This window comes from Lathyrus oleraceus, chromosome 6 (assembly GCF_024323335.1).
Source record: "Lathyrus oleraceus cultivar Zhongwan6 chromosome 6, CAAS_Psat_ZW6_1.0, whole genome shotgun sequence".
NCBI lineage: Eukaryota > Viridiplantae > Streptophyta > Magnoliopsida > Fabales > Fabaceae > Lathyrus > Lathyrus oleraceus.
The window spans coordinates 46,737,625-46,754,323 of record NC_066584.1 but is presented as its reverse complement, the minus strand read 5'-3'; positions in this window follow the sequence as shown (position 1 = coordinate 46,754,323).

The following is a 16,699-nucleotide window of genomic DNA, read 5'->3' as shown; positions in this document are numbered from 1 at the left end:
TAGGCCAAAAAAAGCGCCCTCTTTTCCCTCTTTTGGCGTAGTGTTCGCTCTGAACAATGAGACCGTCATCGGCTTTCTCTGAGCATTTGACCTTGTCGGACCAAAGTCCTACCTATCTCCGATATACATGAATGAATGAGACTCAACAATAATTCTCGAACACATATGCAATGATTCAACTCGAAAATCAAAGAAACAACATTCACATCTCCTACTAAAAAAAGTGTGATCTGAACAAAATTCTCTATGAACAACAACTCAACATATTATATAACCATAACTCAATCATAGAATCATATAATATTCACACATACTCAACAATAATGCAAAATTATTAACATATTATCTCAAAAATACTCATCAACAACTCAAAATATCCATATAATTAAATTTTAATAATTATATTATTACCTAAAAATAATCAGGGTAAAGTTATATTATTACTCAACTATCCCAAATTACACCTTAATTCAACAAAAGCTCGAAACGTACCAACATGATAATAGTTAATTTATTTTATACTCACAACTTATCAAAAGGTTAACAATTATTGACTTTTACTCAACAAAATTCTCAAGGTGAATTCTAAACAACTTTATAATAATTTCTACAACTCTAAAATAACTATAAATAATAAACATTTTCAACTCAACTCTAAAGTATTATAATTAATAATATTAAGTTATTATTATTATTATTATTATTATTATTATTATAAAATAAAGCTCATCAGATTTAATTTTAAACAATTCGAAAATAATTCTAACAACTCTAAACATGTCAGAGCTACTCAAAACAAATACAAATATAACTCTAAAGTTATCCAAAGTACTTTAAGGTTCTCAATTGATAACTCTTGCATGATTGATAATAACTCAAACTGAATTCTATTGGTTGACGGTCTGACTCAAATAATAATAGAACTTAAAACAACTCTAAGGAATCAAATACCTTCCATTTAAATTCTAAAGCTCATCGAATTTAACTCTAGATATTTCTTTATTATCAATTAACTCAACAATAATCAGTGCAAGCTCCACCATTGCCTATTATAATACACTTATCTATAATAATTTTAAAAGTTTAATTGAATCTAAATTCCTAATTTCTTATAACAACACTTGAGTGCTATGAAATTAAACTTAAAATCCTCCGTACATGCTACTATTAAGCATATATAATACAAATATGCATGTTACAATGCAGTTTAAATATAGTGGCATGAAAGATACTAATGATAAGGTATTTACCAAACAAAGTTGACAAACATAAAATCATAAATAGTCAACTATATACGAAGCCGCGAATAACATGCGATGCAACTAACAATCATTTAAATTATAAAGTCATAACAAAATATAATATAAAGTTTAATAACGATAGTAATAACAATTTAATTATTATAATAATTAAATAACAACATAATATAAATAATATGTTATTATGCTCATTTTATGGCATTTGAATAAGTCATTCTAAAAAATTCTCGACTATACTGTTACGCAAATTCGATTGAAAAAATAGAAACACACTTTTGCATAAATTTCAATTTCAATCTTTTTTATGGCTTTCACTCAAAAACCAACACAGATCAATTACAAATGATTCATATACCAAAATCCAATTATTGAAAATTTTGTCCAAAGGGTAGAATCACATATTATCATACAAAAATAAGGCAACCAAATAGGATTCACTAGAAATAATCTTCTAGTTTTATAAATACTCATGAAAATAAGGGAAACATATCAATCGATGACCAAAGGATTTTATCCAAACCCTTTTTGGACACAAGAACAATCACAACACAGAAGAAGAAGAAGAAAAAGATAGGAGGGTAAGGATTCATCACTATCCGACTGCTTAAATACCCATAAGTAAAGAGAACCCCCCTACCTTAAGGTTTGAAGATTGCTGAATTTTTCTCGTCTTTTTACGACTTTTCTTCCCTCTCTGAATTCTCCTAGATCTGCCTTTTTTCTCAATTCATGTGTATTCACCATTCCCTTCTAATCCTCACTTTACCTATTTATTAAACCTAAAATTCCTTTTTACTTCTCTCACCCCCTCAATTCTTTTAACATCCTTATTAATTCTAGTTCCCTTATTTATTTTTATTTTAAATAATGTCTAAGTTAATTAAAATAGTAATTAATTAATTATTCCAATAATTCAAATATTCACTTAAAATAATAATTTTAATATTCTCACTAATTCTCACCACACCTTAGTTCTTTACTCAAAAACCCTCTAATTTTAAATAAAACTATATATTCTCCCAACTCTAAAATAAATATTATTTTCTATTATTTCTAAGATCTAATAAAATAAAATAAACTAATATAAATTCAATTAAGATTTGATAACTAAATTTGAGGTGTTACAACTCTCCCCCACTTAAAAAGATTTTCGCCCTCGAAAATCTCCTACTAAAACATCTCGTGCTAAGACTCCCTCAATTGGTTATGTAACTCCCATATTACGTTACCCTTAATGGCGATTGCAACAAAAGAGATATCATTATGAAACGCATACCTCAAATCAAATCAAAGATAAAACTCTTCCGCTCTATTGAACTTGCTTCGCCTTCTGACACTGAGTACATATATGACCTTACTCTCCACAGTTGAAACATGTCACAACTGCGCTCTTGCACTCATTAGCACGATATCCCAGTTTTCCACACTTGAAACACTTCATATCAGTATATTCTGAAGCACGATGACCTAACTTTTCACACTTGAAACACTTAATAGGAGTATGAGTACCCCCACTTATTCCTTTCCCCTTTGCAATGTACTGATGAGTCTTATGATCCTCCTTAGTAATTGGAGTCGCATATGGATTTCCAAGACTCTGGTTTCCATGCTTCTTCTCACTCACACTCTTGTAGTGAAAAGATCTTACATGGTTGTCTTCATCAAAGATATGACACTTGTTAACCAGTACGGAGAACTGACGAATTTCCTAATACCCAATAAATTGTTTGATCTCTGGGTGAAGTTCATTCTCAAACTTAATGCATTTGGACACTTCAGCTTCTACTCAATTATAGTGAGGATAAAACCTAGACAATTCCTCAAACTTGGCAGCATAATCTACAACAGTCATATTCCCTTGCTTAAGTTCAAGGAATCCGATCTCCTTTTTGCTACACATATCAACTGGGAAATATTTTTTCAAGAATGCGCCCCTGAAAATAGCCCAAGTTAGCGCAATACCATTAGCCTCAAATCTCTATCTAGAATTATCCTACCAGTACTCTGCTTCCTCTGACAATATGTTAGTACCATAAAGAACCTTCTGAGCGTCCACACAAGCCATCACTTAAAATATTTTCTCGATCTCTTGCAACCAAACTTGAGCAGCCTCAAGGCCATACCTTTCTTTGAAGGTTGGTGGCTTATTTCTATGAAATCTATCCAACCCACGTGAATCAACATCTTTAGCCTGTGGATTCAGCTGAGCTTGCAAAACTTGAGCCAAAGCTTCCAAGGCATCATCAATTACACGATCATTTCTTCTAGCCTTTTATCTGTTATAATAGCAAACAACTCTTAGAAAAAATATTATATCGATAACATTCACACACTCGGCGTATACTAGAGAATAAACAATATCACAAAACCTGGTCGGATGGACCGAACCACTCTGATACCAACTATGTAACACCCTAACCATGAATACACATATCTAAATAAAACCACGTAGAACCAATTATTTAAAATCTCAAGGGTTTCAAATTCTCGTTCATAAAAACCTCCATCAAAAAATTATTTCAAATAACACAACGAAAAACTCACAAACATGTTCAACTGAATATCTCAATAAAATAGTTTAACTCAAGAATAAGGGAATTAATCTCACATATCTCGGAAAATAAAAAAAATAAAACAATTCAAATCCCACTGTTACACATCAGAGCACTACCAAAACTAAAGAACACGAAAAAAAAGTAAATAAATAAAGATGCCAACAACGCCATCATCTAACTCAACAACAACTACACCTTTACATGATTGTATATACTTTAGGAGAGTATAAAGCACTACAAATAAACAAACAGGAGTGAGAATAATTTTACAGATTTAGTGGTGTATTAAACAGTAAGGATAGTTATCTCATGGCAGGTAACATCAAATAACATTCCCACATAATCATATACAACAATAACGACAGTCAGAATGCAAATGTATGATGCAATGTACCCCTCTTCAAAGAATGCATGTGGTACCAAGTTTTTGGATGTCAGAGTTATTTTACTGAATTATCCACGTCTCTGGTTCCTCTCTAGAACAATATTCTCTCTGATCAATGAGTCTGTCATCAACTCTCTCTGAGAACTTGACCTTGTCGGACCGAAGTCCTATCTATCTCCGAAATACATGAATAAATAAAACTCAACAACAATTCTCGAACACATATGTAACAATTCAACTCGAAAATCAAAGAAACAACATTCACATTTCGTACTCAAAAAAATATTCTCTCTGAACAACAAGTCAACATATTATATAACTATAACTCAATCATAGAATCATATAATATTCACACATACTCATCAACAATGCAAAATTATTAACATATTATCTCAATAATACTCATTAACAACTCAAAATATCCATATAATTAAATTTAAATAATTATATTATTACCTAAAAATAATCAGAGTAAAGTTATATTATTACTCAACAACCCCAAATTACACCTTAATTCAACAAAAGCTCAAAACATACCAACATGATAATAATTAATTAATTTTATACACGCAACTCATTAAAAGGTTAACAATTATTGACTTTTACTCAAAAGAGTTCTCAAGATGAACTCTAAATAACTTTATAACAATTTCTACAACTCTAAAATATTTATTAATAATAAAAAAATTTAACTCAACTCTAAAATATTATAATTAATAATATTAAATTATTATTATTATTATTATTATTATTATAAAATAGAGCTCATCAGGTTTAACTTTTAACTTTAAACAATTCGGAAATAACTCTAACAACTCTAAACACGTCAGAGTTACTCAAAACAAATACAAATATAACTCTAAAATAATCCAAAGTACTTTAAGGTTCTCAATTGACAACTCTTGCATAATTGATAATAACTCAAATTGAACTCTCTTGACCGACAATCTAACTCAAGTAATAATATAACTTAAAACAACTCTAAGGAGTCAAATACCTTCCATTTAAATTCTAAAGCTCATCGAATTTAACTCTACATATTTTTTATTATCAATTAACTCAACAATAATCGGTGCTAGCTCCACCATTGCCTATTATAATACACTTATCTAAAATAATATTAAAGGTTTAATTGAATCTAAATTCCTAATTTCTCATAGCAGCACTTGAGTGCTATGAAATTAAACTTAAAACCCTCGATACATGCTACTATTACGCACATATAATACAACTATGCATGTTACAATGGAGTTTAAACATACTGACATTAAAGATACTAATGATACGGTATTTACCAAACAACATTGTCAAACATAAAACCATAAATAGTGAAACTATATACAAAACCACGAATAACACGCGATGGAACTAAGAATCATTTGTAAACTATAAAGCCTTACCAAAATTTAATATAAAAGTTAATAACGATAATAATAACAACTTTATTATTATAATAATTAAATAACAACATAATATAAATAATAATATGTTATTATGCTCATGTTATGGTATTTGAATAAGTCATTCTAAAAAATTCTCGTCCATACTGTTACGCAAATTCGTTTGAAAAAACAAAAACACACTTTTGCATAAATTTTGATTTTGATTTTTTTATGGCTTTCACTCAAAAACCAACACATATTAGTTATAGACGATTCATATACCAAAATTCAATTATTGAAAATTTTACCCAAATGGTACAATCATATATTATCATACAAAAACAAGGCAACCAAATAGGATTCAATAGAAATAATCTTTCAGTTTTATAAATATTCGTGAAAATAAGAGAAACATATCAATCGATGATTGTCACCGCCGGGGTTTCAGAGCGAGGAAAAATGGACGTACTGAACGGAAAGATCAGAAGAGTCGCCACCGAATTTTATTTGTGTGCCTGTATTGGATAGGCGACGAGAAATAATCGATAAAACCCTCAAAGAGGTAAGCACACGGGAAGCGCTAGGGAAAGGACAAAGAATTGGTCTCGCGACCGAGATTAGGGTTCGGGAGTCAGTTACACAAGGGGAAGGTATTAGCACCCCTCACGTCCATGGTATTCCATGGGAGCCATTTGGGTCGTTTACGTCATGGGACTTTATCTATTATTGTTTTATTTTCAAAAGAATGTGTGTGAAAGAGAGGAGTTTTGGTTTTTTATAAAGCTCGCCAAGGCTTGGGGCCCTTTTGCCTACGTAACACTCATTCGGGGATGAGGAATCAGAGCTCCGTAGTTCAGAGTAGAAAACGTTTGTATGTTTGGTTAATTTTACCTTTAAGAAAAGGGTTTTCGGGATGAGTTCCCTAAGGCACAAAAAAAGGTTTGATGGGTTGTGTTGATTTTACCTTAAACAAGGGTTTATGAAAAAGAGTTTGTTATTAGATTGCACTAAAGTCTAGGGGCCAAGGTGATTATTCTAGACAACAAGCTAAGTGTCTTGCATCCAAAATAATCAAAGTGAGGGTAGGAATGCTACATTCTCACTCATTCTCCACCACTTAAGGCTCGTGGCACACAATGCTAATCGTAGTTATTAAGTGTTTTAAGTTTGATTAAGAAAAAGTCGCTTGACGTTGGATCAAAGTTTTTTTAATTGATTGAGAAATGTGACTTATGCAACATGAATTCAAAGTAACCAACAAGAAAATAAAAAAGGTCTCATTGTAAGGTAGAGCAAGAGAAAGCCTTGTGTGTGCAAAGTGACCTAATGCTAAAGAAAGGATAATAATCTTACAAACATGTCCCTCTAAGGTGGTGCCATGATGTCATTCTTACAACATGAATGTAAGTACAAAAGAAACCCAAGTGTTTGAAATAAAGTGCCACAAAAGAGTAAAGAAAAAGCCTCCAAGCAAAGGTCCTAAATGAGATCCTCTAAGTCCAAGTTGATTAAGTGTCATGATTTATTTTCGATCTTATAATTTTATCATGTTTTTGTTGATTTTATGAGTATGATGACAATAATGTAAAGACAATATAATAAACATGCATGATTGAAGTATATACAATGATAATGATGATGATGATTACTTGAATATAAATGGTATAAAAGTAAGCACAATGAATAATAACAATAATAATAAAAGGTTAGTAGGGTTAGGTTAACAAGTCAATATGATAAACAAATGAGTATAGAGGGGTTAGTAGGTTAGCATAAACAAAAGAAGTGTAAATGTATCGAATGAATCCATGTTAACAAAATAGGACTTCATCCATAAGTCAAATGACCAAGCTATTTGAAATAGGGGCAACCTATCCATACCTCAAAAAACCGTGGATGAACACATGGTCATCCAATGGTAGGTTTGAAGTATGGAAGGTTTTAACCAAACCTAAGCCAAACATATCATGAATTAAATGGTTTTCATTAGTCATTGACTTCAAGACCTCAAAATTCCATAAAGAATAATCCAAATGAGATAAAACAAGTCACCATTAAATTTTAGAGAAAAAAATAAGGGGGGTATATGTTCAACATATTTTTAAAATAATAAAAATGGGAGGGTTAAAAAAATAAAATCAAAAGGATAATAAAACGGAATAAATAAATAAATAAAATGAAACAAGTATGGAAAAAAATGGTTAGGGTGCACACGCTGGGGGTCAAACCCTTGACCTTGGGGTCATGAGGGGATTGACCCCTTCACCCACTGGGCCAAAGGCCCGATTGTGATATGAAACAAACCGAAGAGAATAAATAATAAAAAACAATAAACAAATGAGATGTGCGTGCATTTTAGCCAACCAGGACATGACACGAAATTCATTTGAATTCAAAACTTTGCGCGAGGTGACGACTCAGAGTCATCTTAAACCTAAAAACTTCAAAAATCCAAACTTCTTAAAACGTGTTTTTAAACAGCTTTTTCCCATGGAAGCATCTTCCCTTATCAAAAACAAACTAACCTCAACACTCATGAGCCATTAATTGGCTCTGAGTGTGGAGTTCTTATGCACGAACCAGATGAACAACTTTAACCTAATTTTAAAATAAATGATGGAAATGGAATAATCAAAGCCATAATGTTAGGGTTAATGATCATAAATGGATTTCGAGTCAAATGGCAACTTGTTTCAGAGATGTGGGTGAGAGAAAATACTTGATCAGAAGTTGCTCAGGGGAATTTTCTGACGGTTGGGCTCAGGTCAGATGAAGCTCAGGAAAGGGTGTTTAAGTGTTTGGGAAGCTTGAGTGATGTGTGATGAGTGTTTCTGGATGGTTGTTTGGGGTTAAAAAGCCCTAGAACTGAAAACCTGATGGTCTGTTAATGGTGGTTCAACTCAAATGTTCAGAGAGTGATAATGGCATTTTTCACCATAGCTTTGCAATGGTACACCTTCACCTATTTATAGAGAAGGTGTCTGGATGGTTTTGGAGGGAGTTCTTGAAGGATTGAGCAGAATTGACATGTTAGTGGAAGCATGTTTGCTGTTGACTTGGGAGACACTGAAATAACTAGATTTTGTGCCCATTTGCACTACAAGCAAGTCTGTCTTGGTCTATAGCATGATTTTGGAACAACCAAAGGCAAAGAGAAGCCCTGCTACAAAATCTGCCTTTTGCCATTTTGGGCAAAAAGTTAAATTTTGCACATGTCATCGAGTTCTTTGCTTGGAGATGTTTTGGCATGTGTGCTGACCTTCAAACACACCTTAATATCATTTGAAAGATGTTTGTGAACCATTGGGACCAAAAGGAATTAGTTAGAGGACTTGGTATGTTGAATTGCAAATTCTGATTGATGTGCATTTGGCTTGTGCATCATGGCAAGGCACCAACTTTGAACCAAGGCCAAATAAAATTGGATCGTGCATTTTGCTTCAATTTTGGGCCATTTGTTCTTTGCGATGAAATTGCTTGAATGTAAAAAGAACCAGGTAAAAAGGGGTTATGGTTTAGAAATGGAAATGTGTCAAAGTAGAGGTCATGACATGATTTTAGGGCATGGTGGGCATGTTGGACCAGCTTGGCCAATAGCAAAATTGAACCCCTTCCTCAATGAGTTAGGTCTTGGGCCTTGAAACGAAGTTGGAGAGGAATTTATTTAGGACATTTGACTCATAGTGTAATTTAAAAAGCTCAACAAATGAGAGAGTTATGGTCTTTGGAACTTCCCATAGGCCATTCTTACAAAAATGTGACCAACCAACATGACCTAGTTTTGGGATTTTTGTGATTTCTTACTTTTTAAGGCACAATGATGGATGTTTTGAACTCATATGATCAAATTAAGACGGGGAACAAATTTTGGACATTTGTGGAATGATTTTAGGTCAAATTGGTGGATGGATCAAGTCATTGAAAGTTGAAAAACCAAGTATGAACCAACTACTTGCAACATGGATTAAGAGGATGTTTAAATGGTTGATTTTGATTGTAATAGACATGAAATTAGGTTGGATAAGTGGTAGGGTGATTGGATGGCCAAGAATTATCAACCTTAATGGTCAAGAAGTCCCTAAATTAGGGTTTCCTGAGCCACAAGTTTCATCAAGAACCATAGTCAGATGAATTATGGTCTGAGATGTAGGGGACAAATTGAGGTGTTTAAAGGACATGTGTGTAGCGGTGTATTCGTCATTTTATGATTTATTGACTAAATCAAAAGCAAAGCATACAAATATAGAGTCTCCACCGCACTTTTATTTATCCAAAGGAATGGCTAAAAAGCGAACAAAAGCCTAAGAAGTTTTACGCATAGAAAACTAATAAAAAAGGTACAGAGATCTGGGTAAGGGGGTAATTATGCAAAGGGAAGGTGTTAGGCACCCAATGCATCCTAGGTACTCCTAGGGAACCCTTTTCACAAATTGTTGCAAAAGATATTGTTTATGAAAATATTTATTGTGCAAACATTGATCGGGAGGATGAGAAAAGAAGATACAAATTTTATTATTTTTGTGTTTGGATGGAAAGATCCATTGCCTACGTACCTTTACAGGATCAAAACCTCGTAGTTTGGCTAAAAGATTTCCAAAAAGTAAGTGGATTGATTTTAAACAAAAGCCCTAAGGTCTTTCATTATCCACGGGAGAAAACTCAACCTATACAACCACAAGTCCACCATGTGAGAAAAGCTTCAACTTGCTAGTGAGGGACCATGCCCTATAATAAGCAAGGAAGTCTTACAATTCAATCACTAAGGACAAAAGGTGAGATTCACATCAACCACTAAGATAATTAAGATCTATGGCTAATGTATGAAAACTTATCAAGAATGGACAAAGCCACAGAACAATTGAATGAGTGGAATTAACCAATTAGAGTATTCACCAAATGAAGTCAAAGTATGATTAGAATTCAATTCAAAAGAAGTATTGGGAAAATGAAGTTTGAAAACAGGTGAAAATGTTTGCACAAAGTTTCTGGTTTTGGGTTAACATGCAAATGGAGGTTTAAAGAAATAAAAGGTGGGGATGAGGAGTAAAACTTCTTAGGAGTTCACCTCTTGAGATCATATGTAGATGATCCAAGTGATTCCTTTGGAAAAGGCAACAAGCAAAGCAGATAAGCAATGTATCAGAAACAAGTCAACATAAATGGAACCCAAATGCCAATCAATGGACTTACACTAGCCTCACAAAACAAAGATGGATACCGGATGCCAATCAATGGACTTACACCAGTCTCACAAAACAAAATAGGGATACCAGATGCCAATCAATGGACTTACACTAGTCTCACAAAACAAAACATGGATACCAGATGCCAATCAATGGACTTACACTAGTCTCACAAAACAAAACATGGATACCAGATGCCAATCAATGGACTTACACTAGTCTCACAAAACAAAGAAAACAAATGCAATAAGTAAGAGGAAACAAGTTGCCAATAAATGGTCTTACACTCGACTCCAAGGAAATGGAATGCCAATCAATGGTCTTAGTTCCAACTCCTACCAGATCACAGGAAACAAATGCCAATAGCTGGACTTACAATTGACTCCTCAATGGACAAAACAAAATGTCACAAAGTATGAACAATGATCATGAAATGATGTACAATTAATGCTCAAAGATGAAAGCAAATGCACAGAGGCACAAACAATTATGCACAAATAGGAAAATAAGCAAACAAGCAGTCAATTATCACACACTATACACAATCAATAGGCTCAAGCAAGGTTGGGCTTTAGTCAAGGGGTCACATCAACCTCGACAAACAAGCCAACTGGAAATGGGTGTTTTGAGCTCTTAACCCTAACATTGAGAGTTAGGATGAAGTAGATGAAATGGAGATGAGGGTTATGCCTCATAGCTCTTATCCCTGGCCTGGGAGAGCTTGAATCAAATAGAATGTGTGGGAGTCCAGAATGAGGAACTCTATTCCACAATGACTGACTCTATATACAAGATTTTGGGTTTTTATTCAAATTGCATCAACACATGGTGTGAGCAAGATGAAAGACACAACTGAATAGCAGGGGATGGATTACACATCCCTTCTATCTGCCAATTTCCTCTTAAGATGACTTAACCTGCTTGGCACAAAATTAAACAAACAAGGACATGGCCTCTTAAGGAGGGCTTCAGACAGGTGCCTGCCAAAATAACATGACAGGTCTTCCAGACTACATGAAGATCAAGGGATTATACCTAAGTGGTATGCCAACCACAAGCAAAGCAAAGTTCAAATGAACTTAAAGCAACTTAGGTACCTGTGTAAACAACTAAACAAATCAGTACAGTATTCAGACAAACAGACAACAGTCAACAACAAATAGACAATCCCAATGTACAACATATAAGCCATAAGGCAAACTCAAGTGAATTATCATCAACCTACAAAACAACCAAATGTTAGCAATCAATAGCAAATATCAACATTCAAATGATGAAGCAACATCAACCATGGAGATTAGGTGTTTGGTCCTGAAATTCAAAGCTCACATGTAAGTCCAAACCACTAGGTCAAAGCCTAGGGTCAAAGGTGAAGAAAAAATTCAAAACAGGAGCTAATATTCAACATAATGCAACTTCAAACACATATTAACATGTCCTAAAAAGGACCAAGTCAACATCATCAAGCAAGGCCATGTAATAAGCAAGAGAAGTTAAAGACAATTTCAAGGCATGCATTTGGACATTGAGAATGAAAATTCCAAATCAAAACAGAAATGATTCAAATAATTTTGGAAAAATTCATGAGCATTCAACACATCCAATACAATCATCATCCAAAAAAATCAGAATCAACAAAGGTCATTTGATATGGAAATGAAATTGCACAAGTTGATCAACCAAATGTGTGACACAAATTGTCACACCATGCAAACATGTGTATAAAACAGAAATGGAAAATGAGAAAAATACCAAACCAAGCCTCAAACATCCATTAACATGTTAGGAACAATCATGCAAAATTTCATGGCATTTGGATTAAAATCAAGCATTTCACAATAGGAAGAGTGGAGCAAGGTCACAAATGTACACATGATCACAAAGTCTAGCACAATCCAAAATCCAGCCATGCACAACTTCAGAATTTAACATCATCAAGTAGAGGGCATCTCAATAAACAAGTAGCAAAAAACCAGGGATTATTTGGAGCATTTTTCAAATTGATATGAATTTTCTAAGTTGGCTAAAAATAATTTGAAATGAAATGAACACATGTACAAAATTTGGAGGGAAATGGCATTTTGATGTATTAATTTGAATATGTGATGCACACTGGGATCGAACCGTGTTCACATTCAAATGTGAGCGCGCCATACAAATGAAACGCAGTCGTTTCATTAAACGACGTGGCGGTCAGCGCTTATGTGGCGCAAGTCAAACAGATGAGGACCAATGGAATTGCTAGCGTGGCGTTTACATGGACGAATAGGACAAAAGCCCTAGGCCACCTCATACTGAACCAGAGCGGACACAAGAATGGACGCTACGGACGCTACATCGTCTTCCTCGTGAAGACGATGATGAACAGGAACAAGCTCAAACAAATTTTTCCAGAAATTCCAAAATCATGCATCATTAGCACGCTCTTTCAATGGAGATTACAGATCAAGCAACGTCTAATCCTAATTCAACAAGATCAAAGAGAATCGATGCAAAACATTTATGAATGTAAAACTTCAATCACACATATCTCCTACTATAGTGCATCATTTTTCATGAAATTTTCACCAGAATCATCAGCAAGAGTAGATCTACATGAACATGTGCATGGATTTGAGAATTATGAAGTTCGAAAAATTAACCTCTTGAAGAGCAGCTTCTTGAAATGCACGATTCATAGCTCCAAATGATCCAAATCACCTCCTGAGATGTTATCTTGAATCTTTGTGAAGTAATTGACGCTTGGCAGGTGCTAGATCCAACTTAAATCAGAATTTCCATCTTCACATTCATGAACTTGCTACACTTGATTCTTGCACGAATTCCACAATCCAAAGCTTGATTTGCACTATATCAGTACCAGAGAACAAGAATATGAAATAAAATTGCAATGTTATTTGAAGAAAACTTGAATTATGATTGGAAGAAAATTTTGGAGGGAGAGAGAATTTGGATCTAGAAATGGTGAAAAATGATTAACCTCCCTGAAATTCTGTTAGGTTTTAGTATTTATATGCTCTCTTAATCATATTGCTAATCCTCACTTAATTTGGTTAATTGAAATTAGGCAAAATAAGGTGTTTGGTAAAAATTTGAAAATTGCATGGTGCATGTAGTAAACCCACGTGAACAGTGTCGTGTGCTTGATCAAAGTCACTCAAAATCATTTTTTAAACACATTGGCAATGGTAGAAAGTTCTCATGATGCACCATTTTTAAATTTTCAAGTTTCCCTCCAAAATTGTCTTGAATGCACAAATGATCATATGATGGAAATTCATGCAATGTTATGGATGTTTTGGAAACTTCATGTCATGAGAAGCATTTTAGAAAAAGAGGAACCAAATTTGGAGTTATGAATCAAAAGATATGGCCATTTGAAGTTCCATGGACACTTGGCAATGATTGGACCATATCTCCTCAACCATTCATCAGATGCTCATGATCTTGGACATTTTGGAAATGGGAGAGAGAGAGATCTTCAACTTTCATGTTGGACAAAAATTAATTTGAAGCTTCTTTAATGTTGGAAAGTTGAGTTGAAGTTGGACCAAAAACTTTCCATTTTTGGAAAGTTGAAATTATAGGTCACTTTCCTTTTTTGGAAACTTTTGACTTGACCTCAAATTCTTCAACCTTGATCTTTGGTATGATGAATAAGCATGATTTGGACATGAATGGGATGAAGAAACTCAATTTCTCAATTCAAAACCCACAGTTGACTTTACAATTGACTGCATTGGCCCTTAGATGACCTAAAAACATTCTGATGAACTTGAGCTTCAACCACTTGGGGAATTTGCTCCAAAATGAACCTATAGCTCATATAAGCTCCATATAATGATCACATGATTCATATCTCAAGAAAATACCATCTGCTATTTGTACCATGAATTCACCTGAATTGCCTTGACCTGTTGACTGCTTAAGCTGCAAGTAATAAAGGTTAATGACATATTTTTGTACATTTTTGGTTAGTGATTAAGAGAAAAGCAATGATACACAAATGCAAGCAATGCTTGGTGATCAAGAATCACTCTCAAAGGGATCCACCCACAAGGAAGAAAGCAAGGTGTCCAATGATCCTTGAGGCTATGCAATGAAATGATATGATGCCATGAGGGATCTTAGGGACAAAATTGGGGTCTTACAGATGCCCCTATTTAAGGTCATTCTAGCCGGAGAAGTGAAGGTTAAAATCTTCATCTCGACGCAGTAGAATGGGCTTAAATAACAATAATGAGACAAATTTTGGTCCCTAAGAGACCTCATGGTGCGAATGTATGAATGCAAAACAAACAAACTCTGTGGGGAATACGTCCACAAGAAAGAAAAGACGATCCATCGGAGTAATACAGTCACCAGGAACAGAGACTCTAACAGGACTCTCATGGGGATAAGAAAAAGAAAAGAATGCGTGAGCAGGACACGACTCTGAATTAGGGGAAACAAGAACTTGACACTGCGCGAGCAGGACACGACTGGAGACCTCACTGGGGAGTAAAAGACTCAAACTGGGGAAAAGAGTTTCCAAAGGGAACAAAATCCAATGGAAAGACTCACGCTGACTCAAAGATGCGTGTATTGGAGAAAACGCCAATACAACACAACTATCCACAAAGGATACTTCGGATAAAAATCCGGACTCAAGTTGGGGAAAGATTCACACAGAATCTCCCTGCCGGGGAAAACTGCATATATTGGGGAAAACGCCAATACAGCAAAAGGGTAAATCACAACAGAAACTCCGCTGAGGAATGTCTAACAAAGACTCTCCAGAGGAAGCAACAAGGGGTGAGGTGTTACCGGTTATTAGGTAACAAGCTCAAAGAGACATGTGATCTGAACACCGGTTACTGGGTGAAAGAACAACAAGCTCAGGAAGAATGAATATCTAAGACCGGTATAAGGGTGAGAGATATCAATCGACCAAAACATCTGAGGAAGACCTGAAAAAGGTATATCAACTCAGGAAAATCTGACTCCGCAGGGGACCAAGGTCATAATAGGGAGCAGAAAGAAAGGAACACCAGGGATACCGGTTACTGGGTATATAATAGGTGACCAACCAAAAACGTGAATTGGTTTTTACTGCCAAAACACTCATCATCCGAAAGGAGGGCTTGAAAAAGCAAATCGACTTACAGGATGGACATTCGACTCCGCAACGGGAAAACGAATCTTACTCAAATGGGGAAGGACAAAAGGCTTCAACCAAAGAGCGCATGAGATATATTATCCATTACCGTCAGAACATGGATAGTATACTCGCATGGAAGGGACACCAGGGATACCGGTTACTGGGTATATAATAGGTGACCAACCGAAAACGTGAATTGGTTTTTACTGCCAAAACACTCATCATCCTGAAGAGAGCAAAACGCAAACTTATTAAAGGATGGATATTCGATTCTATAAAGAATACGAATCTTACTCCACTGGAGAAACAATCAAAAGATTTTGACCAAGGAGTGCATGAGATATATTATCTATTACCGTCAGAACATAGATAATACACTCGCATGGAAGGAGCACCAGGGATACCGGTTACTGGGTATATAATAGGTGACCGACCGAAAAGAGAAACAATCGTTACCAACAACAACAGGGTAGACGAAAGATAACTCATATGGGGATAAATTGCAAGCATCCGGCAATTATCCAGGAGACATATCACCGGTTACTGGGAGATACGCTCAAAAAGAGGAAACAATGAACATTCGATTCCGCAAAGGGAATACAAATCTTACTCGATTGGGGAAACACAACAGGCTTCGACTGAAGAGTGCATGAGATATATTATCCATTACCGTCAGAACATGGATAGTATACTCGCATGGAAGATTATCCACAACCGGTTACTGGGTTAATAAAGGATAAATCGATCGAAAAGAAAGGCATCGGGATACCAAAATTAGGTATATAAAGATGACCG